Below are 12,096 nucleotides of genomic sequence, written 5' to 3' on the forward strand. Positions count from 1 at the left end.
GCCAGAAATAAGAGCAAGGGCTTTAGTAATAAAAAACAAAATGGGGAAGGCCTGGGTGGTTCAGTCAGTAAAGTGTCTGCCTTTAGTTCAGGTCCTGATTCCAGAGTCCTGGGATCTAGCGCCCGTGAGATACTTTCCCTCACTCCTCTGAGAATAATCTCTCTCTCAAATAAATAATTAAAGGTATTTAAAATAAATTTTGCAAATTTCTATATTTTAAGTTTGAGGTATTCTCTATTAATTTTAAAATACATGGTTTTCATTTTTGACACAAAAGGAATTTTTTTCTTTTTTTAAAAAAATATGACCACATTTCAAGTTTCTGTTGAATATGTATGTAAATATAGTAATATCACTTGAAATTTAACAATATAACAAATGAGTCCTTTTCTAGAGAGGAAAGATATCAGAAAATCTGTTTTTCATTCAGCATCTGAAAATAAAAATAAACCTGAAATTATAAGTTTTAGAATTATAATGTAAAAAAGAAATTTTCCATGGTTGAACCCAATTTACAAAAAATTCACATTTTTATAAGATTTACCATTGAATACAACAATACTGTTTATTTTTTTAAAGATTTTATTTATGTATTCATTAGAGACACACAGAGAGAGGCAGAGACACAGGCAGAGGGAGAAGCAGGCTCCCTATGGGGAGCCCAATGCAGTACTTGATCCTGGGACCCCAGGATCACGACATGAGCCAAAGGCAGGCACTCAACCACTGAGCCACCCAGGTGACTGTACAACACCACTGTTTAAGCCAGATTGTGGAGACTAGGGATTCTGAAGTGAACACTCCTTGGTAACCACTCATCTTAAACCTTGGGGAAAAGTGTTTACAACATGACAAAAGCAAATTAAGATCATTACTCCTCTGTCAGAGATGATTTCCCGGATTTGAGAACAAGTTTTTAATGGGTGAAGAAAGTTCTTGAAGCTCTTGATGGGTAGTACTAGTGATATCTTCTTGTTCTTTGTCTAATTCATCACTCCAAGGATCATCTCCCTAGTCTTCTTGTTTTGACTAACTAAATGCTTTACAACCAAACCCTGATACTTTACCAGAAGCATATTCTAATCCTCTGGGATTTTCCTGTTTAGAAGAGTGGTGATCTGGGAAACACATCTTCCAGTTGCACGGAGCATACTGAGGGCAGAGAACTGAAACAGGGCTCAGTGTGAGCTGCAGAACCAGAGCAGGATCTTCTTACGAGTCCTTGATTGTACGCTTTCTACTAGTTCCAGAGGCAGAAGAACACACCACCTCGAGATAAATTTTACTAAGAAGTTTTGTCAAGCACTCAGCAAGTTCAGAAACAAACTCCTCAGGGGCATCTTGCATGTGTTTTCTTTAAAAGTCTTCAATCTCAACCTGGAGCATAAAAGTGATCTCTGGTTTCTTCTTACTGGTGTGAGATGACTCATCCTCATGATCATCATCTTTTCTTCCCTTCTTCTAGATGTTTTTTAAGCTTTGCACTCTCTGGCATTGCCACCACCATCTCCTCCCACACTTCCACTGCTCTCTGTTGCTTTTCTCTTTCGTTCATCTTTTTTATCCTTTTTACTCATATGAATGCTTTCTAAGATGGAGACCTGTTTCAGGTCTTCTTCCCTGATTAAAGGAATAGGATTATTTTCAAATTCCTTTTCAGTTTTTTGGTGCGTCAGTTCACTGAACAGTTCTGTGCTTATCAATAACTATTGATAAGTTTTCCGCTGACTGCAACAGTGTCACTAAAGCCTGCGCCGCACCCTGCTCACTGAATGCTCTCATTACCAGTGGAAGCAACACAGCAGCATCTTCAACTGATGAAGATGTGGGCAACAGAGGTACAATATTAACCATGTTCCAGAGCTCAAGGCTCCCTCTGCTGATGCTTCCACGAGATCCTCAGGTCCATGACCAACACACACTGCTTTCAAAACACAAGAGCTATGTAGCCTTTTATCTTCTCTTTATGTAGATCACAGCACCCAGGAATCCAAGTCTGGACATTCTGCCTGAAAAAGGACTCTGCCCAAGCACTCTGTTCTGGAGTAAATGTCAGGGACAAACACCACCGTGTCCGTCTCTCACCAACCACACTGCCTCATAAATGTCCACTATTAACAAGCTTCCCAAGCACGGAGTAGAACAGCTGCTCTTGACATCCAGATTTTGAAATCAGAGAATTCACTGCTGTAGCCAGAATGGTCCGTGGATGGTGCATGCTTTATGTCAGGCTACAAAAGCTTCAGTAAATATTACTCCTCTGTTGTAAGATAAATGTGTTCATTAATAATTCAACCTAGCCACTGAGTTAGTGCTGGTGTCAGAAAGTTCTCCTGGAAGATCATAGTTCTGATATGGTGACATGACCACTTACTTTCCTGCTAATTATCATTTACCTCTTCTGCTAATCAATGCAAGTAGTTCTCATTTATCAGTTGTCCCAACACTAGCTGAACATGTTTTTTTCTGATTTAACAGTGCCACTAGTTCTATTTTCATTATCAGTCAGATCCACAGTGATCACCTGTTGCAGATCAACAATGTTTACTTGACCACCTCAGACATATAGTTCATCTCTCACTTCTTCACTAATTTGGGCTGGAGTAATATATTCTTTCCCATCAAGTTTGTGAACTACTTCTAGCTGTTTCAGAGCAATCAACTTATTCACAATTTCAACACAGTTCCACTCTGACAACCTCTGCATGGCTTCGGCAGATCTCCTAGCAAGTGTCCTTTCCTTACTCACCCAGCTGCCAAAGAACTGACCACATGTCAACCTAAAAAATAAACTATTCTAATAAATCAGTAGTGATTCAATATATATGCATTTCCCTAATGACTAAGGATGCTGAGCATCTTGTCAACTGTATACCTTCTTTGATGAAATGTCCATTCAAATCTTTTGCCAATTTGTTTTTTGAGTTGTTTTCTTATAGTTGAGTTTTGAGAGTTCTTTATATATTCTGGACACTACTTATCTGTCAGATTTGTGATTTGCAAACATTTCTCCCAGTCTGTGCCTTGTATTTTCCTCCTTTTAAAAGCATAGTTTTCAGTTTTGATAAAATCTGATTTATCCATTTTCCTGTGGATCTTATTTTAGTTGTCATATCTAAGAACTCTTTTCCCAACTCAAAGTCACAAAGATTTTCTTATATGCTTTCTTCTCGATGTTTTATACTTTATTTATTTTTTAAATGTTTTATACTTTAATGTTTGACATTTAGGTAGATGATCCATTCTGAATTAATTTTCATATGAGGTATGAATTATGGGCCGACTTTTTTTTTTTTTTGCATATGGACATCCAACCTTTTGAGCACTATTTGTTGAAAAGACTATCCTTTCTCTAACTACTTTTGCATATCTTTTTCAAAGATGGGTCTATACTGGGTTCTCCATTTTGTTCAGTCTGTTTGCTTATCTTTTCACCAGTACAACACTGTCTTAATGGTAGTAATTTTTCTTTGATTTCCGAATTGCTTTGACTCCTCCCATTCATTTGCCTGTCAGCTTGTCAATATCTAAAAAGAAAAAAAATTCCTAATGGGATTTTGACTGGGATTGTATTGGATCTATCAATAAATTTGGGAACAATTGACATTATAACACCACCGTGGAACTCCCAATCCACAAACAAGGTACTTGTATCCATTTATTTATGTTTTCTTTAGGTCGGGTAAGGGTCCAACTTCATTTTTTTTTTGCATATAGATATCCAGTTTTCCCAACGTTAGCTGAAAAGTATCTCCTTTCCCCCATCTACTGGTCATGGTACTCTTGTCCAAAATAAATGAACCATAAATATGAGGATTTATTTTTCAGACTTTATTCTATTCCATTGCTGTATATGTCTGTCTTCATGCCACAGTTCTGATTACTATAGCTTTGCAGTAAGTTTTGAAATCAGAAAGTGTGAGTCTTCCAGTTCTGTTCTTTTTCAAGGACAAAACCCTATTCAGGGTTACTTGAGATTCCCTATGACGTTTAGAATAATAGATCTGTCAATTTCTGCGAAGAGAAAAGAGACCATCACTGGGATTTTGATAAGGTTTGAATTGAAGCTGTAGATTTCTTTGGGAAACATTGACATCTTAACAATATGAAGTCTTCCACTTCATGAATACAGGATGTTTTTTGCACTTATTTGGGTCTTTCACTTCTTTCAGCAACATTTTATAGTTTTCAGTGCACAAGTCTTTTACTACCTTGGTTAGATTTTTTTCCTTAAAAATTTTATTCTTTTTGATCCTATTATAAATGGAATTTTCTTAATTTCCTTTCAGATTGTCTATTGTCAGTGCATAGAAATGCACTATTGTGATGTCTATCTGTAATATCTTTGTCTCTGCGTATGCTGCTGTGTATCTGGGAAAATAAGAGTGTTCCTGGTAAAAATTCTTCTCAAATTTGGGCAACTTATCAACATTCAACTTCTTTAACTAGTTTGTCCCCAGGGTTTTCAAGATTTTATTATCTTGCTTAAACACACTGGATAGAACTTTCAGGGTAATGTTTTATGTAAATTTTAATACTATAAATTTTTTATTTGCTCTATAATTTGGGGGAAAACAGTCAGTATTTCACCTAAGCATGATGCTAGATATAGTTTATCTATTGAGATGACCATAAATTTTTCTTTCTTCTTTACTCTAATTTTAAAAAATATTTCATTTATTTATTCATGAGAGACACAGAAAGAGAGAGAGAGGCAGAGGCACAGGCAGAGGGAGAAGCAGGCTCCATGCAGGGAGCCCGATGTGGGACTCAACCCAGGACTCCAGGATCACGACCTGGGACGAAGACAGGCGCTAAACCGCTGAGCCACCCAGGGATCCCTACTCTAATTTTTTTTTTTTAAGATTTTATTTATTCATTCATGATAGACATAGAGAGAGAGAGAGAGAGAGAGAGAGAGAGAGGGAGGCAGAGACATGGGCAGAGGGAGAAGCAGGCTCCATGCTGGGAGCCCGACGCGGAACTCGATCCCGGGACTCCAGGACTGCGCTCTGGGCCAAAGGCATGCGCTTAACCTCCGAGCCATCCAAGAGATCCCCCTTACTCTAATTTTTTAATGTAAAACCAACATTGCATTTCTGGTATAGACATCATTTAGCCATAGTGCATTATAGTCACTTAGTGTATCATACTTTTTATTTATGACTGAATTCAATTTGCCAATATTTATATTTTTATATGGGAAATTTTCACGTACAGGAATGGTTTATTACACTCCTTTATCTAAACTCATTGGCCAGAACTGAGACCAAACTTAATAGCAAGGGAACTAGAAAATGTGGACAAATGGCTAGTTCTGCCACAGAAGTTAAGAGATAGGAGGATAGCAATGAGAAGGTCCTTTGTATATCTAATTAACCTCATTAGGAGGAAGGAGCATACAAGGATATCAAAGAGAGACTATTTGGCTAGAAGTTGTTGAGAATTTTCCAGAATTGATCAAAATACATGAATCCACAGATTTGAGAATACAATATATTCCAAAAGAGAACAAATTTAAGAAAAATTCATGCATAAACCTGTTATGATAGACTACAGAACATCTAAAACAAATGGAAAGACAGGAATTAGAGGGAAAAACAAATCAATCAGAAAGGATTGGCAATATGACTAACAACAATTTTTCAGTAGTAACACCAGATACTAAAATACCATAGAATGTCTTCAAAATGCTGAGAGAATATAACCATAATACTCCAGAATTAAGCAAAATCATCCTTCAGAATTATGGTAAAATAAAAATACTTTCCGAGAGTCAAACAATGATAGGATTCTATCAAGAAATCTATACAATGAAAGATGGAAAACTGAAGCATTTCTGAAGTGCAAGCAGGAATGTAGAATAAGTAAAATTGTAAACATTTACATAAATAAATACCACCTATCTAAAATATAAGGTTAATTTGTAGGATTAAATAAGAAACAGGCCTAAAATACTGGGTAACAAGAGTATAAGTTGGAGAAGAATAAACAAAGTTTAAGTGTTTTATGTCGTTTGGGAGAGTTTAGATTTTGGCAAATTAAATATACATGATAAAATTGTAACAGTAACCACTAAAAGAATAGAAAAATTATATAAATGCCAGAGTAGATAAAATCAAATTAAACTTAAAAACAAAGAACATATACTCAATTTTTAAAGGAGAAAAGTAAAAAGAACAGAAGAAGTACAAAAACAAAATAATGGAAACAAGTGTAAATATAATAGATAATCATAATAAATGACTTTGGACTAACTAAATTCAGCAGTAAGTAACCAGATAATGAGATTGAAAAAAAATATATAGCTGTCTACAGGTAGCATACTTAAAACACAGGGACACAGGAATATTGAAAGTAAAAGAATGGAAAATCATATACCAGTATAATACCATTAAAAAAAATTAATTAATTTTTTAAAGATGAAAGAAAACTGAGGTGGCCATACTAACATTAGACAAAACACACTAGAACAGTAAGTTTCAGTAGAGACAAAAGAGAGTCATTTTAAAGGTAAATTTTGTATAATATTTCTAAAGTTTAAGCAAACTAAAAAATGTCATCAAAATACATAAAAAGCTTCTGTTTTTCAGACTGTCATACAAGGAACTTGGAAGTCATTGCCTCAACCTAACAACAAGTAAAAAAGACTGAAAAATCACCGACTCTTCTTAGATCTGTCTGAACAGTGAGACCACACCAAACTGCTGTCCCCCTAAACCTAGAGAGAAAGACAAATCAAATATAGAAAATTACAACTTACTAGAACAGAAACATCCACAAGAACTAGTACCAGGATTTAGAAAAAATTTAAACTTATAACTGATGAATTGCTGGGGGCTCAGTGTGGACAAGTCTGAGAATTTAAAACTGTAGGTATCCAGTCATCGAAGACCCTCTACATCTTGGTGATTTTTTTTACCTCCAGGAGCCCTACAGGTTCTCATACTTAATATCAGAGAGAAAACAAAACAACACAAAACAAAATAAACAAACAAAAAAAAAAACCCTTCCTGTTTCTGACAGAGAGAAGAGAAAAATAATCATTTTGAAGTACCTCAGAGCATTTTGTTTTTCATAAGATCTGCCCTCAAAAGAAACTTTTAACACAGGCTAACCTTTTGGGAATTTTATCTGAGCTTAACCAACCTTGAGGAAGGAAAATACCCAACTCCACCTGGCTCTAGCCTTCCTATGTGAGACAATAGAAAAATCCAAATTGAGGGACACCTAGATGGATCAGTGGTTGAAGGTCTTGGTTCAGGGTGTGGTCCTGGAGTCCTGGGATCAAGCCCCACATCGGGCTCCCTGCATGGAGCCTATTTCTCCCTGTGCCTATGTCTCTGCCTCTCTCTCTCTCTGTCTCTCATGAATAAATAAATAAAATCTTAAAAAAAAAAAAAAAAAGAAAACTCCAAATTGAGCCATCCTATAGTATTCCATGTGGGGGATGCAAAATACACAACTCCAGCCTTCTCAGGCCAGCCTGTTCCATCTAGGGTGGGAAGGGAAATCTGAGAACCACTTGTAAAGTTCACAGCCCAGGGTTACAGGTTCAATAAAAGACTAAGACCTAACCACAGGATTCTAGAACATTTTTCCTCCTACACTTTATCACTACGTTACTAAAGGACTATTTATGACTGTTCCTTTTACTCAGTACATCATGGCTGGCTTTCAACAAAATAGTACAAGGCATACTAACAGGCAAGAAACAGTTTTGATAAGTTCACAGTTATCCTTCATAAAAATTCTTAGCAAGCTAGGAATACAAGGGAACTTCCTTAACCTGATAAAAAGCATTATCTTGCCTGATAAGGTATAATTCAGTTGGAAATATAATTTTATATAAAATAATTTTATAAAAGCAACAAAAAATGTAACATACATATTGCAAAATACTATAAAAACCCTGGATGGAGAAAATTATTTTTTTATTGAAATAGTGGTGGCACCTGCGTAATTCAGTTGGTTGACTGCCTTCAGCTTGGGTCATGATCCTAGGGTCCTGGGATCAAGTCCCACATCGGGCTCCCTGCTTAGAAGGGAGCCTGCTTCTCCCTCTCCTTCTGCCATTCCGAAACCCTGCTTGTGCTCTCATGGACTTTCTCTCTCAATTAAATAAATAATATCTTTTAAAAAAATAAATAGAAAAGTTACATAGATACACACTGTTCTTGGATGGAAAGGCTCAACATCGGAAAGATGTCAATGATTCTCCCAACTCATACATAGATTCAATGCAATTCTGACAAAAATCCTCTCAGGGCTTTTTATGGGATTTGACATGATCCTTAAAATTATATGCAAGAGCAAAGGGCTGAAAAGAGTCAAAACTTGAAGAATGAGAAGTTATGGGAATATAATTCGGACTTACTTTTTGATATTTGATTGCTGAAAGGCTCACTCCACCTTCTTCCCTTGTGTTCCACATCTGGACAACCTGATAAGAAAAACTGGGCACTCCCTCCTTTGCTGGCAGGAGATTCAAACAAGGCATGCCCCTTTCCTAGCCACCACAGCCCTATCCCTATCCACAATAAAAAACAGAGGTCAATCTCCTTTCCTTACTCTTGAAAGCCACTTTGGACCTGCTTGGGAGGCCTGCCCCGCTCTCCTCAAAGATCTCAGATAGGTAAGTAATAAATCTTGTTATACCTTCTTAGAATGTGTGTGTGGCATCTTCTGTCTGGACATCTGAACTGAACTTTAGATGAGGAGTGTCTATCCACCTCTGCAGGTGACCAAACAGGGAGGATACCTGATGATACATTAAGATGTACTGCAAGACATCCAGATGAGGGTCTCTGCATCAATGATTCTGTTGCGTAGGAACCATTGCTTCTGGAGTTGTGCAATGTGGTCCTGGGTAAAAGGGGGTAGACAGGGACCTGATTACATAGAGTTTTGAAAGTAAAGGTAAGGAGTTTGGATTTTACTTTCAAAGTGATGAGAAGCCAATGGGGAGTTTTAAACAGGGAAGAAAGATGATCTGCTTTAAACTTTTTAGAGATTCATCTAAAAGTTATAGACTGAATTGTGTTTCCCCTCAAATTTATATATTGAAGCCCTAACTCTCAAGGTGACTATATTTGATTAAGTCCTTTAGGGATGTAATTAGGGTTAAATTAAATGAGGTCATGAGGGTGAGGACCTAATCTGAGAGGATTATAAGAAGATGGAAAAACACCAGAGATCAACCTCTCTCCACAATGTGAGGACACAGTGAGAAGGCAGGCATCTATAAGCCAGGAAAAGAGCTCTCATCAGAAACCAGTCCTGATGGCATCTTGATCTTGGACTCTGAATTAATTAAATTTCTCTTGTCTGAGCTGCCTGGTCTATGGTATTATGTTATGGCAGCCCTAGTAGATGAACATACTAACAAATTACTATTGTTGTTAGGTGGAAAATGGTAAATCAATATTGGAAGTGAGTAGAGAAGTAAGAAGATGACTAGCTTGAGCTAGGGCATAAGCAGTAGGGATGAGGGGAAGCATACACATCTGGGTTACGGGTTATCCTCTGCAGAAGAGCCTACAGGACATACCAAGGGACTGGAGCTAGAGGATAAGAAAACTAAAGGAAATCAAATTCTAGATATATATGCAAGCAAATAAATCAGGCCAACTTTTCATTTTTAGTTTGGACTTTAAGAAAAAATCATTTGGCTATAAAACAGAAATAAGCTTGAAGAGGAATAAGAAGATATTTTCAGATGGAAACAACAATGAGGTTATATAGGTACTAAATTATCATTTTTTAGTATAATGTAATGCATTTTTTAATAATATAACAGAATCCTTCAATCTTAGAGTACATTAGGGCAATAGCACCTGAAAGAGATATAAGCCATCTCCCTCTAACTCCCAAAATAAGGCCTCAACTATGTTTCTTCCACATAGTAACCAGTGTTTTATTTCCTCAGAATGTACATTCTGACACAGGTCTATATTGCTCTTAAGTCACTTAGACACATATGAGAATAATTATCACTTTAATGAATTTCCAGAAATCTCTGTGAGGCTATTACTTGGGAGCCTAATGACAGCTCTAAATTTGCTGTTATATTTTCAGGGACTACCAGCCCTTTTTAAAAGTAATTAATTAATTAATTAATTTTTAAAGATTTTGTTTATTTATTAGACAGAGAGAGGCAGAGACATAGGCAGGGGGGGAAGCAGGCTCCCTGCTGGGAGCCTGATGTGGGACTTGATCCCAGGACCCCAGGATCACATCCTGAGCCAAAGGCGGATGCTCAACCACTGAGCAATTCAGGTACCCCATATCAGCCCTTTTAAGAATAATATTTCTTGGGGTGTCTAGGTGGTTTAGCCAGTTAAATGTCCAACTTCTGGTTTCGGCTCAGGTCATGATCTCTCAGTCATGAGAGACACTCTTAAATGAAGCAATCTGTTTTTCTCCTGTTATATGTCTGACTTGGCTCAAAATGAATTCACTCATCCATCCATGCATCACGCTAAAACTACCCAATTAAAATTGGAATAATAGCTTCAATTTATCCATATACTGAAATTATGGATTCTGATCTATTGACCAAAATCCAGCCTTACTGTCTGCCAAAAAGGTAAGCTGTCCAAAAGCACAAAATACCATTCAGCAGGGATATACTATGTTACAACTCTTATTAGCAAATATTCTGTTACATTCATTTCTAAAATTTTCCTATCAAAGACTAATTATGTAAATAATTTTCTTAATCGCAACCATAAATACTTCATCATTTAATATTTATGTCAGGAAATATACATCATAATAAATATTATGTCAAAAATGCATTATGACTTATCAAAACAGGACCAAGTATTATTACCTTAATAATATATGAAGCATTGCTTTTTTCTGGTATTATACCTAGAGGATATATGATCTTGTTATCCTAACAGCCACTTACACTGGCAAAATGAAGACAATATCCACCATCATTCTGGTATTCTTTTTCCATATCAATGTTAGTGAGGCATCAAATTTCTACTTCTCCATCACTGAAGGCTAAAGCCTCCTTCCATTTAAATAAGCAGTCTAATCTAAAGCAACTTTCAGGGAGAGAGGTCAAGTTTAGATCTGATGCACAAAATTATTTTGATTAAACCTGAAAATACATATAAAATGCCCAAATTTAGGAGTTTCCTGCTACTTAAATTAATGCTTTTAGATCAAAGCATCTTATTTTTTAAAGTGAACTTAAAACCACATTTCCAGCTGTTCTGTTTCCAGGTCAGTAATTAGAATGCCTGATGAAGCTCTCTTTCCTTCCCACTGTAACTGCTGTAGTTAATTTATTAGTTCATAATGGCCAAGTACACACAACAGGTATTTTCTTAAGAAATGAAAAATAGCTTACTGGCAATGAATACTTATCAAGACATTCAAAACTAATTTTGTTCTCTTACTCTTAAAGAAGAAAAAAGACAGGGGCACCTGGGTGGCTCAGTCAGTTAAGTGCTCGACTCTTGATCTTAGCTCAGGTCTATCTCAGGAGTGTGAATTCAAGCCCTGCGTTGGGCTACATGTGAGACATGGAGCCTACTTAAAAAAGAGAGAGAGAGAGAGAAATGAGACAAAAAATGGCTTTATTCATTAAGATCAGCTAAAGCACTATTATTTTATACTATGCCAAAAAAAGACTGCAATGTCTTTTCAATTAACATATTTCTCATCATTAAAATGATTTTTTAAAGGCCAAAGAAATACTTTTGTCTTGAACAATTATAAGGTTATCAGTATGTCTAGTTTATAGAGTAATTGGTAAAAACCCAAGTTTACTAATAAAATCCAAATTTAATAGGTGAAAAACTTAAAACTCTAGCCCATTATGTGACTTTTATAAATGCATAAATTTTAATTACTGACTTCTTCTTTCAGCCAAGATGGAGTAACAGGGATTGCACTTATTCTCCCACTTAGAATAACTAAAATACCAGATAAACTGTATGGGGAGAAAAATAATGAAAAAAATAAGTTTTTATTACTTCAGACCTAAAAGAAAAAAAGAAGTGAGCTCTGAGAAATGGGAAAGAAATGAAGTGAGCCCTGTGTTTTTCCCAGCCTACTGCCTTGAGAGTTTCCAGCTGT

General features: G+C 36.2%; 1 pseudogene; it reads right to left on the minus strand.

The window, feature by feature from the left end:
* Positions 1-700: 700 nt before the first annotated feature.
* The window catches only part of LOC100682866, a 29,202-nt pseudogene continuing 17,806 nt past the window's right edge, over positions 701-12,096 (minus strand).

Source organism: Canis lupus, chromosome 2, assembly GCF_011100685.1.
Source record: "Canis lupus familiaris isolate Mischka breed German Shepherd chromosome 2, alternate assembly UU_Cfam_GSD_1.0, whole genome shotgun sequence".
Lineage (NCBI taxonomy): Eukaryota > Metazoa > Chordata > Mammalia > Carnivora > Canidae > Canis > Canis lupus.